The sequence below is a fragment of the Acinonyx jubatus genome, chromosome A3, assembly GCF_027475565.1.
Source record: "Acinonyx jubatus isolate Ajub_Pintada_27869175 chromosome A3, VMU_Ajub_asm_v1.0, whole genome shotgun sequence".
NCBI lineage: Eukaryota > Metazoa > Chordata > Mammalia > Carnivora > Felidae > Acinonyx > Acinonyx jubatus.
In genome coordinates, this window is record NC_069388.1 from 10,149,964 (window position 1) to 10,173,927 (window position 23,964).

The following is a 23,964-nucleotide window of genomic DNA, read 5'->3' on the forward strand; positions in this document are numbered from 1 at the left end:
TTCTGGAAGAAGTGCGGCTGGCACTTTAAAAAAGACCTAGACCTTTCCCAGCTCATTGTGGATCTTTTAGCTCTTCCCAGAAGATAATTGAATCTTATCCTACGGACCCTACACCAAACTATCAAGTAAAATAATAAAGGGAAATCAGTTCCCCGTACATGTGGTTCTGACTGACTTGTGGCCCATGGAACCCAATCCCAGCAGGTGGCTCCAGGGAACATCTTGGGGGATGATTTCAGAAGGGACCTTCCTTCGATGAGTGTCAAAACTGAAAGGTGAGGGGCAACCACTGGCCACCCCTTAACAGAACGCAGACACCGAGGGAGAGAAAAACAGCTGAAATGGATGGGAAATTTCCCAGTTAAATGGCAGAAGCATTAACTGTGCGATCTCTCCCACAAAACTGTACAAAGTTGTGCACTTACTACCACACTTCGTCGTTCCCAGGTGCACCTTTTTTTTTCACATTTTTACATCTCTGATACGAGGCCTGCGTCTTGGAAACGAAATCATGTCCTAAGTGAATTAGTGGAGGTTTGTCTTTCTTAGCGTCGCATCAAACAATTATGAAACTTAACAGTCTGTGGTGTTTTGGATTCAGTGAACGCATGTGTTAGAAAATCGGTCATCTGCGTGGCTCTCCCCAAAAGTTTCCAGCTTATATCCCCGAAATCCATTTTAGGAGATGAAACTTTCATTCGGACGTCGACTCCTAACAGGTACAAGCAAAGATGACCGAGCCAAAATGTAGAGACACCCTGAAGTAAAAATAGATGGGCGGACAGCCGCCTGGAGCTGCTTATTAAAGAAGTTAGCTTAATTGGTTAGTTCGCGGCCCTGTACCCCAACCATCCGTAATTTTCCATCTGTGGAATATGACTGAGTTAGAATACGGAGGTGGCTCAATTTTTCCTATTGGCTTGCAGGAGTGTTGTCTCCATTCAGCTCCGGGAGGTTCGTATACAATGGCATGCATGAATCTGGTGTATCAGTAAAGAGAGCCCCTTGAACTCCGCCTGGAGGGGACAAAGCGTTTCCAAGATGCATCCGAGTAGCAGATGCTGAGTTATCTGAAGGGTCAGAATGCCAATTAGATATTGAACATGGCAGGAGGAGGGTGGAGTTTCCAAAACAAATGAACGATGAATAAGGACAGACCCGGAGTTGAGGCTCAGATCCTGCTGTTCCTTTGTACAATGATTTGTGGCAAATTTGTTTTGTCACTGAGGCATCGTTACCCCCGGGTCTTAAAGTGATTTTGTCATCACCAAAAGAATTTTTTTTTCCTTGAAATGGCCTTTTCCTAATCAAAACTGGGTATCGGTTTATTACTTTAAGAAATAAAGGAAATAGATGTGAACAGCCACATGTATTATCTACATGGGAGATGTACAAAGGAGAATCATCCTTCGTGGAAAAAAAGCAGGCAGAAGGGGTGAAGAGGAAGGGAGTAATTTTAAAAATCGGGGCATGGAAATCTGAAAGAATGCTCGTCTTCTCTTCCCTGTAAAAAAAAAAAAACAAAAAACAAAAAAAAAACAATGAAAACTTCTCATTTGGTCCAGCAACTTAACAGATTTTGCTGGTTCTCCGTCTTAGAGGGCAAGTGTATCATTTTAAATCTAAAACGCCTAAAGTAAAAAAATGTGGGAAAGCTGAGATAGAAAATGCTTCCATAGTTAATTATGTATTTATATTGGTGTTACCATCATAAATCATCCTTAGAGAAACAAAACCAAGTCGTGGGGCAACAATGGTGTTCTGTTTAAAGAGTTTCGTGTGGTTCCTGAAATACTTCTGGCTGGTTTTTTTCCCTCGAAGCCACCCACATTTAGTAAAATTCTATCGCTGAGCACAGCCTACCCCCTGCTCTCTATCTCCCTTCTGACGCTGGTGAGTACTCGACCGTGGAATAAATACCAAAGGCAAACCAGCAAAAAAAAAAAAAAAAAAAAAAAAAGGAAATTGGGATTGCATTGATTTAAATCAGCCAGCGCTGTGACCAAATTATTTAGTTCTTTCTTGACCTCTGGAGGTCAGATTTGACTATTTATGCTATCTGCTAATGCTTTACTATTTTTCATTGCTTTGCCTGTTAACAATTCTGACCCACAGCCTTTCTGGCCTGAAGGGTCGTTCTATTAAACAATCGCTAATTACTCCTTGAAACATATGCTCCCGTTTTAAAATGCCATTTGAAGAAAAGCCCAGCCCAAACCCCTACATTTGTTTCATGAATGAATACAAAATATAAGCATTGGAGTATTTGTGAGAAATCAAACCTGGTCGGATTTGAGTAAATGGAAAGTAATCCACCTTTACTCATTCTTAATTTAGAAACTGCTTAGGATAAAGACAACGTCTAAAAACGCATAGCCGAGGCAGCGAACATTCTCTTTTAATCCCATTGTTAAGTATGCTGCTTTAGCATTCCTGCACCGAGTGTTTTTATCCTTGCTGAAGATCTTACACGCAAGAAAAGTATGTGAATTGTGTCTCTCTTCCTTGATTCACTCCACAAAAATGTGCCAGACAACACGTTAAGCGCTGGCAGGGAGGAGTGAGCAATCTAGCCAGAATTCTCTGGAAATTAGCCTTTTTTTGTTATCTGCCTGGAAGATGCTACATTTCTTAGCAAATAAAGACAATGCTCCCGTCTCCAATGTTTACCAGCCGTATGAAGTTATGGTGGGGGGGGGGCATGGTTTGCTTCCCAAAATTTCCCTCACGTTGTATTTGAGACATAAAAATAATTCTGTTACTCAGGGCTCCTGGCTGGCTCGGGGGAACAGGAGGTTCTTAATCTCGGGGTTGTGGATTCGAGCCCCAAGTTGGGGGGAGAGAGAAAATCTTAAAAAAAAAAAAGAAAGAAAGAAACAAACAAAGAAAAACTTTGTTCCCGTCTGCAAAATAAAAGAGAGCAATTTATTTCAGATCAAAATAGCCATAGACAGAGCACATGCAAATAATAATTTAACTAAAATTATAATTATTCCACGACCCCGTGCCATTGACATGTGACACAAGAATTTCAAGGGATGTGGCCGAGGCGGCGGGGTTCAGCGACACACAGCTGATTTCAGACCTCAGAACGGGGTTGTGCCAACACAGTCTAACAAAATCTCTCCTCCTGATGACGCTCGTCCACGTAAACAAGTGAAATATGACAGGAAGGCGGGTACCCCATCGACTTCCTGATTTCCTGAGCTCGACATTCTTACACATAAACCTCTAATTCATTTCAGAATGCAAAGGTCACACCACAAAAAAAAAAAAAAAAAAAAAATCTGAAGCTAAATATACCCTTTTGTCCAGCAGAAGGATAACAGAGATTTTCTTTTTTCACCAAAATGTGGCCACCACCAGGTGTTTCCCATGTTGGCCTTGCCACATTAGGAGTGTGTTTACGGACCTAGAAATTAGCATGAAACGCTTTTTTTTTTTTTTTAACTTTCTATTCGGAATAATGTTCGATTTATGGGAAAGTTGCAGAGTGAATGCAGAGTGCCTGTTCCCCCACTGCCGGCCACGTCTTGCCGTGAACCCATGTAGGTTCATCAGAACTGAGAAATCAGGGGCGCCTGGCTGGCTCAGTGGGTGGCACATCCGACTCTCGATCTCGGGGTTGTGAGTTCAAGCCCCACGTTGGGTGTAGACATTTACTTCACAAAAAAAACATTTTAAAACATAAGACATTAACATTGGTGCAATACCATTAACAAAACAGATATCAGGGATTTCCCTAGTGTCCTCACTGATATCCCCGCCCACGATCCAATCCAGGATACTACGTTGCCTTTAGGCATTATAAACTTGTAAATGCAAATGTTTTTGTGATTTACCTCTCCAAAATAACTTATTTGGAAATTAACAGATGATTCCTTTTAAGAGGTATTTTAGGGGTAAAGGGGGTCTGGATTTAGCTTCCATCTGGAATCAGTCAGATGTAGATGGCCAAAGAACTCCCATTTTACAGACCTTTAAGTAGAGAAACTCTCCTTACCCAAGTAATAAAACAAACTGTTGTCAGATTTTAAAAAGAAAGGGAAAGAAAAAGAGATACGCTTTTTCCACCCATTTTTCACGCATCGCATTTGCAACAATTAAAAAGATTGATGATACTTTCGGTCGAGTTTCTTAGCCTGTCCGTATCTCAGCTTCCTTCTCTGTAGATTGGGGATAATCGTGGCTCTGACCCCACGGAGAGGCATGATAGCAGAGAGGTTAAGAGTGTGGCCTCTGGGGCACCGGGGTGGCTCAGACGGTTGACTGTCCAACTTCGGCTCCGGTCATGACCTCACGGCTTGGTTCGCGAGTTTGAGCCCCGCACTGGGCTTGCTGCTGTCAGGGTGGAGCCCGCTTCAGATCCTCTGTCCCCCTCTGTCTCTGCCTCCTCCCAGTTCGAGATCTCTCCAAAATAAATAAAACATTTAAGAAAAAACAACAACAACAGTGTGGGCTCTAACTGGATGTTCTGGTTCCATCTAGGTCATCCCACTTTTTGGCTATCTGACCCTGGAGAAATTACTGGACTTAATGTCTGGTGCCTCAGTTTCTCATCTGTAAAGTGATCATAACAATAGTACCTACCCCCAGAAAGTTGTTATAAGGACCAAATGAAATGGTATGTATAAAACAGAACACTGTCTAGCATATAGTAAGTCCTATAAAAATATTTCTCATCAGGGGCGCCTGGGTGGCTCAGTCGGTTAAGCATCCGACTTTGGCTCAGATCATGCTCTCCTGGTTGATGAGTTCGAGCCCCATGTTGGGCTCTGTGCTGACAGCTCAGAGCCTGGAACCTGCTTCGGACTCTGTGTCTCCCTCTCTCTCTGCACCCCTCCTCCCCCCCATCCCCCGGCTTGTGCTCTGCTCTGTCTTTCAAAAGTAAACAAACGTTAAAAAAATTTTTTTTAATATTTCTTATTATTTTGGGATCTTTTGAAGGAATAACTCCATGAACGCATGGAAAGCTCTTCTAACATTGTGGACAGTGAATGGAAGCTCTAATTATCCAGTTCTGGTGAGGGAACGGGGGAAGGGGCATTCTACCCTGAATTCCAATCTGGAGCAACTCGGATGATAAGTTAAAATTTGATCTACAATTTCTACTTCTGGGACTCTCGCCAAGGACACTGAAGGATATACATGATAAGGATATACAGTGTCCTTTCATCTGTTTATCTCTTTGTTGATCGTAGTAAATAGTCATTGAGTGTCTGTCGTGTACCAGGCTCCACTCTAGGGGCGAGGACAGAGCATAATGAAAGGCACACCATTTCTGTGACCCTGGAGCCAACATTCGAAGGAGGACACCACCAATGAGCAAGTTAACAAGTAAATAAGTTTCCACCCAGATGTCAGAGGTGAGGGCTAGACAAGTAATAATCACAAAAATAAAAAACAGGGGCGCCTGGGTGGCTCAGTCAGGCGAGCGTCCGACTTCAGCTCAGGTCATGATCTCGCAGTCCGTGAGTTCGAGGCCCACGTCGGGCTCTGTGCTGACAGCTCAGAGCCTGGAGCCTGCTTCGGATTCTGTGTCTCCCTCTCTCTCTGCCCCTCCCCACTCACGCTCTGTCTCTCCCTCTCTCTCAAAAATAAACAAACATTATTAAAAAAATAAACAAAAAAACACCCCAAACAAATCAAACAGGTAAGGGATGGAGGTAGAAAAGGGAACTAGAGTTTACACAGAGAAACCAAGGGATACTCAGATCTTAAGACAAGGAGGGAAGCAGGCCTGTGGGTACCTGGAGGAAGAAGGTTCCAGAGAGGGAGAACAGCAAGTATAAAGGCTTTCAGCTTGGAGTCCAGCCCTGGTGAAAGATGCGCAGTGAAATATAGATGGCTTCTATTTCTGGGAACTAAATATAGAAAAAGGCAGAGGAAGGGACAGATTAACAAATGCCCTTACGCTGTTCATCATGTCTTACCTCAGGGGAAGGGACTGGCAAGAAAATCTTTCACTTTCTCTTTATAAACACGTATCTTTTCTCTGTTTTTCCAATGAGCATGTATTATTTGTAATTTATTTTATTTCTTTCTTTAATGTTTATTTTTTGAGAGAGCAAGAGACAGAGCGTGAGCAGGGGAAGGGGCAGAGAGAGAAGGAGACACAGCATCCGAAGCAGCCTCCAGGCTCTGAGCTGTCAGCCCAGAGCCTGACGCAGGGCTCGAACTTGTGAACCGCGAGATCATGACCTGAGCCGAAGTCAGGTGCTCAACCGACTGAGCCCCCCAGGCGCCCCAGTTATTTGTAATTTAGAAGACAAACAAATGTTAAGTGTTCTGAAAGAATGATAGTCTTGTCTTGTCTTTTCTTTTCTTTTCTTTTCTCTTCTCTTTTCTTTTCTTTTCTAAGTTTATTTAGAGAGAGAGAGAGCATGAGCAAGGGAGGGGCAGAGAGAGGGAAAGAGAGAATCCCAAGCAGGCTTGGCCCTGTCGGTGTGGAGCCAGACGTGGGGCTCGAGCCTACAAACGGTACGATGGTGACCTGAGCCAAAATCAAGAGTCAGATGCTTAACCGAATGAGCCACTCAATAGTCTTTTCCTGAAAGAGTCTAGGTAGGGTTTCGGTAACAGCCACGCTATAGACTGAATAACTCAGCGAGGGGCCTGTCCTGACAGAGATTCACCAACCTCCCTGGCTTCTACCTTCTCGATTCCAGTAGCTCTCGCCAAGTCGTAACAACTGAAAATGTCTGCACACGTCGCCCTCCAAATGTCCTCTGAGGGTCCAAATGCCCACACTCACCCCACCAAGTTTGAGACTCACTCGTCTAGGGTGAAGCTTGGGCTCTGGAGGCAGCCCGGGTTCAAGTCCCAGCCCTGTCCTTTGCAAGCTGTGGAGCCTCTTCCTTTTCCCCTCTGTGCCTCAGTCTCCTCATCTGTAAAATAGGCAGAGTCCTCCTGTCTTCCTGGGCAGTCTGTGAGGACAAAAGGGGCTAGTTCATGTCATGTACCCAGGACAGGGCGGGAGCCACAAAAGTACTGGGGAAATGTTGCCATCGATGTGCTCAGTGTCCCCTACCCTCTGAGACACCTTCAGCAAGAGAGCCCAAAGCCTGCTTTGAGTTCGCCCTCCAGTCTCCCTGCCAAGCAGTCAGTTGTTTGGGCCTGAGATCTGGGCTCTGGCGCTATGAATGGAAAACTCAGACAAGGAACAAGGAGAGGAAATGAGTGGCTCAAGGTCATCGTCCAGCCTGGGGAGACACCCAGGTCAAGTGCTTCCTGCCCCTTTTGTTCAAGGGGGAAAGTGAGTTTTATTTTAACTGAAAGTGGGCCGTGTAGCTACAAATACAGTTTTCTTCTCAGAAGTGGTTCCCAACCTGCCTGTGTGCGTCTTTTCCAAGAGGCAGTGACCAAGAAATCATTTTGGCCACCCTTCCTCCTCTCCCCCCACCCCTGCACGCGCATGCACGCACACACTAGCTCATTTTCCTCCATGCAAACCACATTCCTCTGCAGGACCAGCTCGTCCCCGACCCCCATCTGGTCCACATTTCACTTTGGTGGAAACTGGAAACCATATCACTTTCGCTTGAATTTTGGACTGCTCTCTGTTTCCTTAGGGTTTGTTTTTTTTTTTTCTATGTATATAGTTTCCGTTGGTTTTTTTAAGTTTTTGACTCTCCTCATCAATGCTTTCTTTAATTATAAATAAATATATTTTTTAACATATGTTTATATAAATATTTAGGTGTCATTTATATTTATATACTATGTAGTATATATATTTACTTTTTATATGCATGTTATTCATAAACATTTCTATTAAAATATTTCATATACATAAGTACATAACATGTTGCATAATCTGTATCATGTATGCAGGGATATAAAGATATAAATTGTATATAGTGAAAACAGTGGCTCTCCAGGCGCCTGGCTGGCTCAGTTGGTACAGCATCCGACTCTTGATCTCAAGGTTGTGAGTTCAAGCCCCACGTTGGGCATGAAACCTACTTTAAAAAAAAACAAAAAACTTGTTTTTAAGTAGTCGTTTTTAATAGGGGCAATTTTTGCCTCCTCCCCCCTAACCTTCGGGGACATTTGTCAATATCTGGAGATTTTTTTTTTTTTACATTTATTTCTTTTTGAGAAACAGAGTGAGACAAAGCGTGAGTGGGGGAGGGGCAGAGAGAGAAGGAGACACAGACCCAGCCCTTGAGGTCGGAACCACGCTGAGGAGCCGGAGGCACAGAGAGGTGAAGCGGCTCGCCCAAAGTCACACAGCACTGAAATTCAAACCCAGGTCTTCCCTGGCCCAAAATGATGCCCACGCTCATTATTCTGTATTGCATTTGAGTTGGACACGATACTTCCTGCTAGTTGAAGCTAGTAGTGGTACAAGCTGTAAGAGACACAGCATCAAGGGTGAAGGATGATGTACCTGCAGGAGGCGTGGCTTGAACGGGAAGGGCAGCGTGCTAGGGTGCGTGCGGGCAATCCTGCTAAGGAGACCAGCTGATATGAGACCGTCCTTACAACCCTCAAGGGCATGTCCAGTTCTGCACGCAAATTCTTATATGTTGGCCCGGAAGACCATAAAGACATCAGAATTTAAGGACCAGAAAAGGTGGGGGATACCCCATGTGGCTGGTCAGAGCAGTACTTAATCTCCCTCCGGGCTTGAATACTATGCACCCCTGACTCCCTGGCTCCGTTGATTTGGTTACAGGACTCCCCATGTGCCCAGATCATGTCAGACCCAGTTTGGCATAGTGTTAAGAGTGTCGGCGCTCTGGGGCACCTGCCTGGCTCAGTCAGCAGAGCGTATGACTCTTGATCTCAGGGTTGTGAGTTCGAGCCCCACATTGGGTACAGAGATTACTTAAAGATAAAATTAAAAAGGGGCGCCTGGGTGGCTCAGTCAGTTAAGCGGCCGACTTCGGCTCAGGTCATGATCTCGCCGTCCGTGAGTTCGAGCCCCGCGTCGGGCTCTGTGCTGACAGCTCAGAGCCTGGAGCCTGTTTCGGATTCTGTGTCTCCCTCTCTCTGACCCTCACCTGTTCATGCTCTGTCTCTCTCTGTCTCAAAAATAAATAAACGTTAAAAAAAATTTAAAAAAAAAAGATAAAATTAAAAAGGGGTGCCTGGGTGGCTCAGTCGGTTAAGTGTCCGACTTTGGCTCGGGTCATAATCTCACCGTTCGTGGGTTTGAGCCCCACGTTGGGCTCTGTGCTAAATGCTTGCTCAGAGCCTGGAGCCTGCTTCGGATTCTGTGTCTCCTCTCTCTGCCCCTCCTCCGCTCGTGCTCTGTCTCATTCTGTCTCTCAAAAATAAATAAATGTAAATTTACCATTTTTTTTTTAAAAAGAGTGTGGGCTCTCCACGTGCCTGGGGTCCAGTCACAGCTTCACCACCTTCCAGCTGTGTGACTTGAGCAAGACACTTTACTTGTCTGTTTCCTCAGCTATAAAACAGAGGATAATAGTTCAGTAGTCGCGAGGATGCCACAGGGTGACCCAAATACAGTGCCATAGTGAATGTCTAGTAAATGTAACGAATGGAATGATTGCCTCCCACGGTAGCCCAGTATTGCTCATAAGCTCTTTTTTTTTTTTTAATGTTTATTTCTTTTTGAGAGCGAGACAGAGAGTGCAAGCAGAGGAGGGGGCAGCGAGAGCAGGAGACAGAGGATCTGAAGCGGGATCCAAGCTGTCAGCGCAGAGCCCCACGTGGGGCTCAAACTCACAAACCGGGAGATCGTGACCTGAGCCCAAATCGGACGCTTACCCGACTGAGCCACCCAGGTGCCCCATAAGCAAAATATTCTGATCAGGAGTGAAATTTCAACTAGCTAAATGCCATCATGTCTTAGCTTTTCTCACACGGTTGCAGAAAATAGGTCTAGCCAGGGTCCAAACTTCAGATCCTGCCCAGCAGCTAGGACATTTTTAGCCCCCTCCCCAATCTGGTAGGTGTGTTTACTCATTCACAGCCTCCGAGTCGCTGAGAGGTCCTCCTAGATGAGCTAGCTTCCGGACTACTTTCCTGACTTTACCTCCAAATCCATTCTGCATGCCCCCCCCCCCCCCCCCCGCCATCTCTGGCCTCCCTGCCCCTCTGCACACCTCAGTCATGCTCTTGCTCTTCGACCTCCGCGCTGGCTGTTCCCTCTGCGAGGGAGAGAACATCTTGCCCCAGATGTCTGCAAGGCTTATTCCGTCCCCTCCTTCAAATCTGTGCAGAGATATGACCTGGTCAAAGCGGCCAAGCCCTGACCACCTATGTGAAATTGCAACCACCCCGCTCACTCCTACAGCCCCGCCTCGTCTCTCTCTTCTGCTTTAATAATTTATACCCTCTAATAGACGATGCAATTTCATACTTACACTTCATATTCATCATCTTTCCTCCCTGCTAAAGGTAAGCTCCACAGGGGCAGGGAACTGTGTTCTGTTCACCCGTGTAGCCCCGCCCCTAGGACGGTGCCTGGCACATACTAGGTGCTCAGTAAATGTTTCTGGAGTCAAACAGTTGAATGAGTAACTGAATGAATGCATGTTTTCATTCATACAGCTTTAGGCTAAACCCAGAGAGACAGCTGTGTCGTGGTAGAAACTTCGAGTTGTCCCTCAAGATCCCATCTCTCTTTCTTCCACCCGGAGAAAAAAAACACTGTTTCCAAGCCTCCCTGGTAGTTGAGGCAACGTCACGTGACTAAGTTCTGGCCAATAGGGAGTAAACGGAAGTAGCTAGCGTCCAGGGAGTAGATCCGCTCTCTTCGGGTCCCGTGTGGCATCCTAGTGCCTAGACCTGCTCCCAATCGGGCGGCGAGGTCAGCGGAGGGTGCAGAGCTCAGAAGAAGGGAGAGGATGCTTAGGTCCGGGGACTTCATAGCAGCCTTAGACCACCTACCTAGCTTTTAATGGAAAGAAAATAAACTTCTCTCTTATGTAAGGCACTGGGTTTTTTTGTTTTTTGTTTTTTTTAGGGTTTTCTGTATCCCTCTCTGCTACAAGTACGTAATACACTTTCTTAAACCTGGAATAAAAATTAAGTGAGGTTTCTGGTCAACTTCAGTGTGCAATTGACAAGCTTTTCCCACAACCCCATCTAACGGAGCGGTCTCCGTTAGCTGGTTCCTGTTGCTGAGACACCAATTTCTAACGTTTCTAGAATCTGAGTCATGCATACACCCTGCGTTATTACACATAATAGGTTATTGTGACTTTAATCAAGGAAGTGTTTTGTTGTTTTTGTTTGTTGTGTTTTTTTTTTTCCCCATTCGACATGTTAGTGGCTTTGCTTCTGGATCATCAGAAAGGGCCGAGAATGCTAGCTAGTGTTGCAACATGTTGTCTGTTCTTTCCTCTGGGGACTGGTTTAAAATCAGATAAGCTAAGATCTAGGGAGATACTGGATCTTGCTCCATTTCTTTTCAAAAGGAATCAGTTTCCAAAGGCAGAGGAAGGAAATAAATACTATTGGCGGGGGGTTTTACTACTGAAGTGATATAATTTACATAACAGCAAAATTATAACCTAGAATCCTAAGTGGCAATGATAATGTAAAAGAAGAAGACAAAATTTTGCTCTTAAACCAACAGCAAAAACAGAGCGGAAAATGTTGGTAAACTTCACACAAAATTTAAATACTAATTTAATCTCATTTGCCTAGAAGGGAGAGGGGGGAACACCAGGCATTCTCTGGCCCTAAAATAGAAATAGAGGAGAACTCTCACAGGCAGTAAATTCCATTCTATAAGCCCCAAAGTGGGAGAATAGGTGTGGAAGGGGCCCCAAAACTCAGAGGAACGAGGTCACAAAGAACTTCCTAAACCTAATACAGATATGTTGTTCCCCCAAACAAACAAGCTAAGTAGGAATCCGCATTTTGCCCTGGAAAACAGTCCTGTTTTATTCTCTAAGACGCACTCAGTGAGGATTTGTGACCCTCTTGTTTATTCTATGCGAAATATGGTTCACTCACAAGCCAGATTTTATTTTGTTTGTTCATTTTTTAATGTCTATTTATTTTTGAGAGACAGAGCATGAGCGGAGGAGGAACAGAGAGAGAGGGAGACACAGAATGCGAAGCAGGCTCCAGGCTCCGAGCTGTCAGGGTCTGTCCCCCTCTCTCTGCCTCTCTCCCACTGGTGCACTCTCTGTCTTTCTCTCACTCTCTCTCTCTCTCTCTCTCTCTCTCTCTCTCTTTCTCTGTCTCAAAAACTGATTACATTAAGGAGAAAGTCTGTGTGTAATGCTAACAGATCTTTAATGTATTTATACTATTATCTCCTATTTATGATAAGTGATACTGACCTCTTCCTTTGTGGTAGTGATATGTAAAATTTCCTTTGAAAATAAATTTGCGGGCGCCTGGGTGGCTCCCTGGGCTAAGCATCTGACCTCGGCTCAGGTCATGACCTCATGCTTGGTGAGTTTGAGCCTCACGTTGGGCTCCGCGCTGACAGTGCTGAGCCCGCCTGGGATTCTCTCTCTTTCCCTCCCTCTCTCTGCCCTTCTTCCGCTCGGGTGTGCGTGCTCTCTCTCAAAACTAAATAAATTGACTTAAAATACATTTGTGTAAGTAAAATAACACGAGCTAAACTGTTTTGTGTATGTTAAGTAAAATATGAGCTACTCAGATTTGGCAAAAATTATGAAGGTGCCTAGTGGGAAACACTGGATTGGAGGTCCTCCCATTCCCATGGCCTTCTGCTTCCTTTTTATGTCTTTTAGGAGAGAACTCCAGAATTGTGGTCCACAAACTATCTCCCACTACCTATTTAATACGATGTATGGGTTAAGCACGGGTTTTCCATTTTTTAAATAATTTCTTTTTTTAAATGTTTTTATTTATTTTTGAGACAGAGAGAGACGGAGCATGAGTGGGGAAGGGGCAGAGAGAGAGGGAGACCCAGAATCCGAAGCAGGCTCCAGGCTCCGAGGTGTCGGCACAGAGCCCGATGCGGGGCTCGAACTCACAGACTGTGAGATCGTGACCTGGGCTGAAGTCAGACGCTTAACCGACTGAGCCACCCAGGCATCCCGGGTTTTCCATTTTTAAATGGTTGGAAAAAATCAAAAGGAGAACAATATTTTGTGACATGGGAGAATCACATAAAGTTTAAATTTCGGAGTCCATAAACACATTTTTCCTTTTTTTTTTTTTTTTAAATATTTTATTTTTAAGTAATCGCTAAGCCGACATGGGGCTCAAACTCACAACCCTGAGATCAAGAGTCTCATGTTCTTCCAATGGAGCCGGTCTGGAGCCCCTAAACACATTTTTAATGGCACACAGCCGCACACGTTGTTGAGGCGCTGTGGTTGTTCTCTCCACACCAGGGCAGAGTTGAGACCCAAACAGCGCAAATAGCCTGCCAACGGGTACATTTCCATATCCAACTATCGGCAAACTGTGGTCTGCCCACCTGTTTCACCCAGGAAAGGAAAATGGCCTGTGCAGGCCCATCGGACTATGAGCACATTTTTTAAGGTTTTTAAAAAAAATGTTTATTTTTGAGAGAGAGAGACACACACACCGAGTGCAAGCAGGGGAGGGGCAGAGAGAGAGAGAGTGAGACACAGAATCCGAAGCAGGTTCCAGGTTCCGAGCCGTCGGCACTGAGCCCGTCTAGGGGCTCGAACCCACCAACCGCGAGATCGTGACCTGAGCCAAAGTCGGATGTTTAACCGATGGAGCCACCCAGGCGCCCCTTTTTTAAGGACCTGTGCTTTGCAAAATACTTTTCTATGTGTCGGCTCATTTATCTGTGAGCTTTCAGCCTCTTCTAAAAAGAGGCACAAGTGAGGGGGTACACAAGATGATCCATACTGAGTAGCTGAATGCATTAAATGATAGGTCAATTAAGTATTTTATGTTTATGTTTTTACTTAGTCTATTATAAATGTAGTACCCGTTCATAGAAGAAAATTAGAAAAATACGGGAAAATGAAATAGAAAATCACCCCAAATCCTACCACTCAGCAATAACAGCTGTTATTTTTTTTTTTTAACGTTTATTCATTTTTGAGAGAGAGCGTGAACGGGGTGGGGGAAGGGCAGAGACAGAGGGAGACACAGGATGCCAAGCAGAATCCAGGCTCTGAGCTGTCCCCACACAGCCCGATGCGGGACTCGAACTCATGAACCGTGAGATCATGACCTGAGCCAAAGTCAGACGTTTAACTGACTGAGCCCCCAGGGGCCCGAGCTGTTATTTTCATGCACACGCGTGTCAGTGTTCACTGAAGCAGATACCAACAATGAGACTAAAAACAGAGTCATTAGAAAATCAGAGTTCTCTGTGAACACTGATGAACACGAATGTTTTTAACTGGCGGTTTAGAGTAAAGAAGCTCAACTCAGGATGCCTACGGATAAGTAAAAAAGAACACAGTCTTTTATGGCGTCATTGAGCTGGATGTTAAGGTCCTTAATCGTGTTGTCCGATAAGTCTACTTGGTTTTAACTTAAAAAAAAATTTTTTTAATGTTCTTATTTATTTTTGAAGGAGAGAGAGAGCATGAGTGGGGGAGGAGCAGAGAGAGAGAGGGAGACATAGAATTTGAAGTGGGGTCCAGGTTCTCAGCTGTCAGCACGGAGCCCGATGCGGGGCTCGAACTCACGGACTGTGAGATCATGACCTGACTCACAGAGTGTGAGATCATGACCTGAGCCGAAGTAGGATGCTTAACCGACTGAGCCACCCAGGTGCCCCCATTTGGCTTTAACTTTAAGGTCACCCCGTTGGTGAAATACAGGCTCACATAAAAAGATAACATATTTACCAGGATTAATTACTCAGACTTTCCTCTCCTGACCTAACTTTTCGGTAGTACTTTTATTTGCATAATTAAAAGGTGACTTATAACCTGGAAAAACAGGTTTGATTTAGTTCTGAGCTGTAACAACTGGCTATTTATAAAACCCACCCCTTGCTTCCAGGATGGGGTAAGACTTGTCAAACTAGTAGCACAGGTTAGGTTTCTTTGAAAATGCACAATTGGTAAGTTTCAGTTGGTTGTAATTGGGTAAGAGAAAAAGGTGATATTAAAAAACCGTGGAGGTTGGAGAACGTGAGCATAATTTTAACTTTCTATTTAAAACTGTGCTGTCTTAAATAATTAACAAACTTTTCTCTGAGTAAAATATATAGATTTATCATTTTATGTATTTATTTTTAAAATTTTTTAACGTTTTATTTATTTTTGAGACAGGGAGAGACAGAGCATGAACAGGGGAGGGTCAGAGAGAGGGAGACACAGAATCCGAAACAGGCTCCAGGCTCTGTGCTGTCAGCACAGAGCCCGACGCGGGGCTCGAACTCACGGACGGCGAGATCGTGACCTGAGCCGAAGTCGGCCGCCCAACCGACTGAGCCACCCAGGCGCCCCTCATTTTATGTTTTTAAAGATTTTATTGATTTTTTTTTTTTTTGGAGTCGTATCTATACCCAACATGGGGCTCAAACCTACCGTGAGATCAAGAATCACATGCTCCACTGACTGAGCCACCCAGATGCCCCTAGATTTATCATTTTAAATAATAAAATGACTTAAGATAGGGGACCAGCAATGATGTAATTTTCTATTTTTAAAATTACAATAGAAAACTGGGGCACCTGGCTAGCTCCATTGGGGGAGCATGTGACTCTTGATCTTAAGGTCATGAGTTTGAGCGCCACATTGGGGGTAGATATTACTTAAATAAACAAAAAATAAATTAAAACTTTAAAAAATTAGAATAGAAAACTAACAACATAGCCTTTGAATCTTACCGTATACAAAACAATTCTGGTTTTGTTTTTTTTATTTATAGTCTTTCTTTATTTTAATGTTTATTTATTTTGAGAGAGAGAGAGAGAGTGCCAGCAGGGGAGGGGCAGAGAGAGAGAGAGGGGGACACAGAATCGGAAGCAGGATCCAGACTCTGAGCTGTCAGCACAGAGCCTGACGTGGGGCTCGAACTCACAAGCTGTGAGATCATGACTTGAGCCGAGGTCGGACGCTCAACTGAGCCACCCGGGCGCCCAGAGTCCTTCTTAATTTCTATTTACATTTGAGTGGATATTTCCTTTTAATGTTATATAATATATACATAACATTCATACATATATAAATAGACATATTTCTGTTTCTACAAAATGTAGATCCTATTTTTATCAGTTATCATTATATGATAATCACTTTCCTCGATTGCTAAGAAGTTGTCTTCATGCTCATTTATAGAAGGTGCGTATGATTTTACTGAGTATCAAATGTACCCAAGCTTATTTAATGATTGCCTCATTGTTGGACATTGAGGTTTCTTTTTATTTGGGGGTAAACCATAACAAAATACAGTCTTGGGGCACGTGAGTGGTTCAGTCGGTTAAGCGTCCAACTTCAGCTCAGGTCATGATCTCACTGTTCGTGACTTTGAGCCCCACGTCAGGCTCTGTACTGACAGCTCAGAGCCTGGATGGAGCCTGCTTTGGATTCTGTGTCTCCCTCTCTCTCTGCCTCTCCCTTGCTCCCACTCTGTCTCTCTCTCAAAAATAAATAAACATTAAAAAAATTTTTTTAAGAAAATAATCTTGGGTGGGAGGGAAGGGAGGGTGGGTGATGGCTATTGAGGAGGGCACCTGTTGGGATGAGCACTGGGTGTTGTATGGAAACCAAATGACAATAAATTTCATAGTTAAAAAAGTAACAATAATACAAATAAAGAAAAAAAAGAAAATAGTCTTTAAAAAATATAAAGACTATAGAAATGCCTACAACGAGAGTAAAAATGCACATATTTGCATGTGATAAGAGCTGACAGCTGGGGCCACACAGATTTCTATTTAATAAATAAGCATTGGGGCGCCTGGGTGGCTCAGTCAGTTAAGCGTCCAACTTCTGCTCAGGTCATGATCTCGCGGTTCGTGAGTTCGAGCCCCGCTTCAGGCTCTGTGCTGACGGCTCAGAGCCTGGAGCCTGCTTCCGATTCTGTGTCTCCCTCTCTCTCTGACCCTCCCCCGTTCATGCTCTGTCTCTCTCTGTCTCAAAACTAAATAAACTTAAAAAAAAATTTTTTTATAAATAAATAAATAAGCATTAATTCCCTGTATCTTCGGGCTTTTGAGTCACTCAATGGATAACTGCTCATTCTCTCTCCAAATAATGACAAATCTTACCAAACTTCACTGTAAGTTTAAACACCAACTTCAGATCTACAGGAAAATTTCTCTTGCCACATCACTTTTTGTTGTAATTTATGATAATAGTTATTGAGTACCTTGTATGGACTTTATATGTGTCATCTAATTCAGGGGTCGGCAGACTTTGTCTGTGAAGGGTCGGAGAGTAAATACTGTGAGTTTTGCAAGCCTTACGGTCTCTGTGGCAACTGTGTGATCTGCTGTCAGCGTGAAAGCGGGCGAAGGCGGTGTGTAAAGGAGGGTGTGGGCTCTGGGCCAGTAAGAGTCTATTTCTAGACGCTGAAACTTGGGTTTCATGTAATTTTCATGTGTTAGGAAATATTATTCTTCTTTTGATTTTTTTTCCCCATCCATGTAAAAAAAATTTTTTTTCTTTAATGCTTATTTATTTTAGAGACAGAGCACAAGAGGGGGAGGGGCAGAGAGAGCCTGAGACAGACTCTGAAGCTGTCAGCATAGAGCCCGACGCGGGGCTCGAACCCACGAACTATCAGACCGTGACCCGAGCCAAAGTCAGATACCCAACCGACTGAGCCACCCAGGAGCCTCTGCCTTGGCCTGTTCTAATCTAATCTTCTCAAAGCCATAAGTAGGAATTCTTTTGTAGCAGGGTGTGGAGACTGAGGCTCAGAAAGCTTAAATAACTTGCCCAAGGTCACACTGCCAGAGAGTGACAGGGCCAGGGTTTAAACCCAGCTCGCGGACAGCAAAGCTCATGCCTCTGCAGAGCTGGGTGGTTCGAGAGCCATCACGTAACTTCTCTAAACCTTACTCTTCTCATCTGTAAAATGGGAATCATGAAAATGCTAACTTGGCATCAAGATGCCGTGAGACTTTGATGTAACAAAGCATGTTCTTGGCAGTAGTAAGAGGTGAACAAAGGAAAACGGGTATTAATTATTATCTTGTGTTATAATTCCTTCTATACAGAAAGGTAGGTTAGAACAGTGGCTGTAAGCGTGGACTGTGCAATTACAACAGCTTTAAATACTATTTCTACCAGGACCTTAAATAATATACGTAAGGTGTCGCACCTTAGTTTCTTTTCTTTTTCTGTTTTGTTTTTGGGGGTTCTTCTCTTTTCTTTTAATGTTTATTTATTTTTTGAGAGAGTGCGAGCGCAAGCAGGGGGAGGGGCAGAAAGAGAGGGAGACAGAGAATCCGAAGCGGGCTCCATCCAAGCTGTCACACAAAGGCTCACGTGGGGCTTGAACTCACCAACTGGGAGATCATGACCTGAGCTGAAGTCAGACGCTCCACTGACAGAGCTGCCCAGGTGCCCCAGTTGTTTTCTCATTTTTAATTGCTATTAAAGATAGTCAGTTGTTTAAAACAACAATAGTAATGATGCATTTGCACATGTTATGGCGTGGAAATAACTACATTTGTACCTTAGTTCCTATCTGTAAAATGGTAACAACCGTAGCGCCTACCCCAGACGTCATTAGGAGATTCAACTGGGTAAATACGTGTAAAGTGCTTAGAAGACCAGGCACAATCAGTTTGAATTAATTTCATTACTTTGAAAAGATCTTATTGTATCTTCTCTTCCTGCATTTCAGTGAAGAGTCCACAATGGCAGGGTCTGCAGCCCTAACACAAGGTCAGGCACATAAACACGAGTTCCAAAAGTCGTCGCTACTGAATGAATGGATGAATGAATGAACAGACGAGTAAAGGAGAAAACAAAATTGACTTTGGAATGAGCCAAAGTCAAAATTTGAGTAGTGGTTGTCTTGATATCTGGTACCAAACAAGCCATCTTTATTTCTCATAAAGTCGGTGATGGTCAAAATAGACGTTACCCTGTCCAGGTCACTAGTTGATGTCTGGTAAATGCTTACAGGTAGAGTTCCTAGTGTCCTAAAGAATCTTGTGGAGACTCAACTGGGCCGAAACATGTTTTCTGTGTTAGAACCTGAAGAAGCTGGACAGACGACCTCTTCGGGTGGTTCCCCCAGAACTGCAGGATGTCTCAGATCATTAGAATTTCCCCCAAAAAATGTTTTTTGTAAGATCTAGAATTTCTGTTTATTGTACAAACCAAAGGGACATTAAATCAAAAGAGTAGCATCTACCAACATCATCATTCCACTTAAAAATGGCCCCTGGGTGGCTCAGTGGGTTAAGCATCCAACTTCAGCTCAGGTCATGATCTCACAGTTCGTGGGTTCGAGCCCCACATCTGGCTCTGCACTCCCAGTGCAGCACCTGCTTGGGATTCCCTCTCTCCCTCTCCCTGCCCCTCCCCCTCTTGCGTGGCTGTGCACTCTCTCTCTCTCTCAAACAAATAAACCTAAAAAAAAAAAAAAAAAAAAAAAGAGCCTGGGTGGCTCAGTGGCCACCTGAGTGGCCGACATCGGCTCAGGTCATGATCTCACAGTTCGTGAGTTCAAGCCCCACATCAGGCTCTCTGCTGTCAGTGCAGAACCTGCTTCATATCCTCTGTCTCCTCTCTCTCTCTGCCCCTTCACTGCTCACACACATACTCTCTGTCTCTCTTTCAGGAATAAATAAATATTGTAAGTAAATAAAAAGAAAGAAAATATTTTTTAAAATCGGTATTGTAATACCAAAAATGGGGGGGGGGGGGGGGAAGACAATTTCAGGATAAACTGAATAAACAGAACTAGATATACTTTTTAAAGACCAAAGCAAAAATCTCAAAGCAAAAATACCAGCTCCACCTACCACCTCCTTGCTCTGCGGCCTTGGGTTAAATCCCTTCCCTTCTCTTAGCCTCAGTTTACTCATCTGTGAAATCGGAAAAATACTACCAATAAACCCCGCCTTAAGAAGGCAGCTGTGAACATTCAGTTAAGACGTTGCTAGTAAGAAAGCACTTTAGCCTGGTATACGTCAGGGTGTCCCCGTCTCAGCACTGCGGGCATTTGGGGTCGCGAGACTCTCTGTTGTGGGATGTCCTGTGGTTCAGCAGCACCCCTGGCCTCTGCCCACCAAGTGCCAATGGTGATCCCTCCTCCCTTTTCACACAACTGGGGAAACCAAACCTGCCGCCATTGCCGGTGTTCCCTGGGGGGGTAGAACTGTGCCCCCGCTTTCAGAACCTCTGGTTTACTTGCCCCTCCCCCTCGCCCCCCCCTTGAGAACCTCTGGTTTGCATGCCCCTCCCCCATATCCCCCCCACTGAGAACCTCTAGTTTGCATGCCCCTCCCCCCGTACCCCCCCTTGAGAACCTCTAGTTTGCAGGCCCTCCCCCCGTACCCCCCCTTGAGAACCTCTAGTTTGCATGCCCCTCCCCCCGTACCCCCCCACTGAGAACCTCTGGTTTGCATGCCCCTCCCCCCGTACCCCCCATTGAGAATCTCTAGTTTGCATGGCCCCTCCCCCTGTACCCCCCCCACTGAGAACCTCTAGTTTGCATGCCCCTCCCCCTGTACCCCCGCATTGAGAACCTCTGGTTTGCATGCCCCTCCCCCCGTACCCCCCCACTGAGAACCTCTAGTTTGCATGCCCCTCCCCCTGTACCCCCGCATTGAGAACCTCTGGTTTGCAGGCCCCTGCCCCCCTCCGTTGAGAACCTATGTTACATGCCCCTCCCCGACACTGGTCCCAGTCCGGGTCTCACGCCCAGAACCACTGGTCCCGACCGCTCTCACGTAGCGCAGGAGGAAACCAGAGCCCCGAGCCTCGGCCTGTGGTCATATTGTGTCGGTTCCCTCGGGCGCCGCATAAATGACCTCAAACTGGATGGTTTAAAGCAGCCGCAGTTTATTTTCCCACAGTTGTGGGGAACAGAAGTCCTAAATCAGGGTGGAGGTGGGGTGATGCTCCCTCCAAAGTCTCTGGGGGAGACTCCTTCCTGATCCTTCCAGCTCCCAGCACATCCCTCCGACCGTCGCGTCCATTTTCACATGGACTTCGTCTCTGTATCTCTGCCTTCGTGCTCTCTCTCTCTTTTTTTTTAAAGATTTTGTTTTTAAGTGATCTCTACCCCCAGCAGGAGGCTCAAACTCACGACCCTGAGTTCAAGAGCTCAAGGTCTACCAACTGAGCCAGCCAGGAGCCCCTGTCTTTTCTAAAGGGCCTCTGTCGTTCGATTCAGGGCCCATCCAGAGAAGCCAGGATCATCTCACCTGGAGATCCTCAACTTTACTATTGGTGCCCAAATCCTTCCTCCAAGGGATAAAAGGTCACACTCACAGGGGTTAGGACTTGGACCTGTCTTTTGGGGACCACAGTTCAACCCCCTACAGTTTTATAGCTTTTTGGTAGTAGGGCCACAACTGAGGCTGAAGTGTTCCGACTCCTAGGAGTTTCCTCACCCATGCTAAACTTCAATTTCCTCATCTGTCACATGGGCCCCACGAAGGGACCCCCGTCATCGGGGGTCTGTGTTCGTGGCACCCAGGTTGGGATGACACTTTTACACACCGAAGTACTTTGCACAATGCCCGGCTTCTAGCAGGTGTTCCGGAACTGGAACACCTGCTAGAAGCCGGGCATTGTGCAAAGTACTTCCTCTTTTATCACTTCTGCCCGCGGATGGCGGTACACGGTGTGGAAGCACGGTCCATCGTGGAAAGAGGACTGGTAATGACGGAAAGTGCCCCGCGTGCTTTTCTCTTCGTTCCCTGTAGCCCAGCCAGAAAGATGGCATTTCTCTTGTTCCACAAGTAAACTCTAAACTGGGGCGCCGGATCGGCTCAGGTCAGGATCTTGAGGTTCTTGAGTTCAAGCATCGGGCTCTGTGCTGACAGCTCAGGGCCTGGAGCCTGCTTTGGATTCTCATTCTCTCTCTCTCTCTCTCTCTCCCCTCCCCCTCCCCCACTCACACTCTGTCTCTCTCTCATAAAGAAACATTTAAAAAAACTAAAAATTAAACTCTAAACTCCTGACATCAGTGTTCAGCTACTTTTAAACAGGCAGGACGGGGGGCGCCTGGGTGGCGCAGTCGGTTAAGCGTCCGACTTCAGCTCAGGTCACGATCTCGCGGTCCATGAGTTCAAGCCCCGCGTCGGGCTCTGGGCTGATGGCTCAGAGCCTGGAGCCTGCTTCCGATTCTGTGTCTCCCTCTCTCTCTGACCCTCCCCCGTTCATGCTCTGTCTCTCTCTGTCTCAAAAAAAAAAAAAAAAAAAAAAAGTTAAAAAAAATAAACAGGCAGGACGGTCTTGGGAAGCATTTTAACCCAGAAGAAAATGCGTTCTGTGCAACTCTCACCTTCTGGAAACTTCTGACCGGGAGCGATTTACATACAAATTGATTCCATGCCCTTCTCCTTGTCAAGCTTAAGGCTCTTTAAACTTATCTTTTTCCATCTTCGGTAACCTCAATTGAGTTACTAGTTAAAATATACCCTGCCGGTCTCACAAATTTGACTCTCTGTAATTGGGTGTTGTCATTCCCGGGCATATTTTTGTAATGGAGCGGTCCTGCCTTGCAGGTTAGAGCCTCACCTTATCTCACTGGCGGCAGGAAGGTAATTGTCAAGACTGAAATACGAACACATGGGACAATGCAGCAGAGAGTCTGGGGACTTCTGAAGTGAATTGCCATCGCCCAGTGGTTTTCCTGGAACGATACTGTGGCTGAAGTTGTCGCGTACCCACCTGCTGCTTCCCCTTTCTTTCCTCGCTAGCAGATAGAGAAATTTAATTCAGGCACCTGGAGGGGGATATTCAAGGAAAGTATGCTCCCACTACGTTTCCACCCGTCCATCGAGCCCTTCGGCCAGAGATAGTTGTAGAAGTGGGCATGTAACCTAGTTCTGGCCGCAGAGATAAAAGGGGAAACCTGCTAGGGGGCTTTACAGAAAGGTTTTCCTCCTCTGTAAAGATGGGTGCTCAAGGATAGAGGCCTCCTGTCCTGCCTTTGACTCGATAGTGGGAGGAAGTGCTGGGGCAGCAGCAGCTATCCTGTGATCGTGAGGACACATGCACAGGGACTAAGCCAATAGGGCAGGTGATAGGCTAGAAGGCTGGAGAGGACTGGTTTCTAGATGGTACAGGTGATCTCCTGAACCAGTCCTCGAGCAGATTCTTGTTAAGTGAAGTAAAACATGGCCCAATTATTTGAGCCAAATTTAGACCATCCATTGGTACTTGTTGAAAACATCCTGATGCAGGGATATTCATAGTGTCTCCCTCTCTTGGCTCATTTAAACTTTAAGGCATCTTATTATAGAGCAGGCTTGAGGCATTCACATAACTGACTTCTGCACTGGTGGCCACAGTTCAGTCCATAGCAGGAACCAATTTCCTAATTTTCAAATTTTCCATAATTTTTTTGACTGTTTTCAAAGCAAATGGAGAGATGGTTTGTGTGGCTTCCAGGCAGACAATGTAGGAAAACTTGTTAAAAAGTAAACAAAAAACAAAGGTCAGGGTGCCTGGGTGTCTCAGTCCGTTGAGCAACCGACCCCTGATTTCAGCTCAGGTCATGATCCCAGGGTCATGGGATCGAGCCCCACCTCGGGCTCCACGCTAAATACAGAGCCTACTTAAGATTCTCTCTCTTTCCCTCTGCTCCTCTCCCCCGTTTGCATGTTCTCTGTCTCAAGAAAAAGAAAAGTAAAATAAATAAAAAATTTTTAAAGATCCTCTAAGCCATATCGATTTGGGTTCAAATTCCAGCTTTATCACTTATTAGCTGTGTGACTTTGGGAAAGTTGCAAAGCTTCTCTGAGCCTAAGGCTCCCCATCCATGAAACAGACATAAACTGTACCTGACCACGTCTCCTGGGTTATTGGGAGGAGTGAGGGAGCTAATATTTGTAAAGAACTTAGTAGTGGCTGGCAAATCATATACTCTTCATAGTCATGGTTCTTTAGGTTTTAAACATGAATACACTCAATCAGTAAA

At 45.2% G+C, this 23,964-nt stretch overlaps 1 long non-coding RNA gene across 1 annotated transcript; it reads right to left on the bottom strand.

The window, feature by feature from the left end:
• Positions 1-626: 626 nt before the first annotated feature.
• LOC128311091 (uncharacterized) lies at positions 627-21,549 on the bottom strand. The gene is made up of 3 exons (XR_008289044.1): positions 21,428-21,549; positions 5,751-5,864; positions 627-4,408 (listed from the first exon to the last, which is right to left on the bottom strand). It is a non-coding gene; the product is annotated as an uncharacterized LOC128311091 (long non-coding RNA).
• Between the last annotated feature and the right edge of the window lie 2,415 nt (positions 21,550-23,964).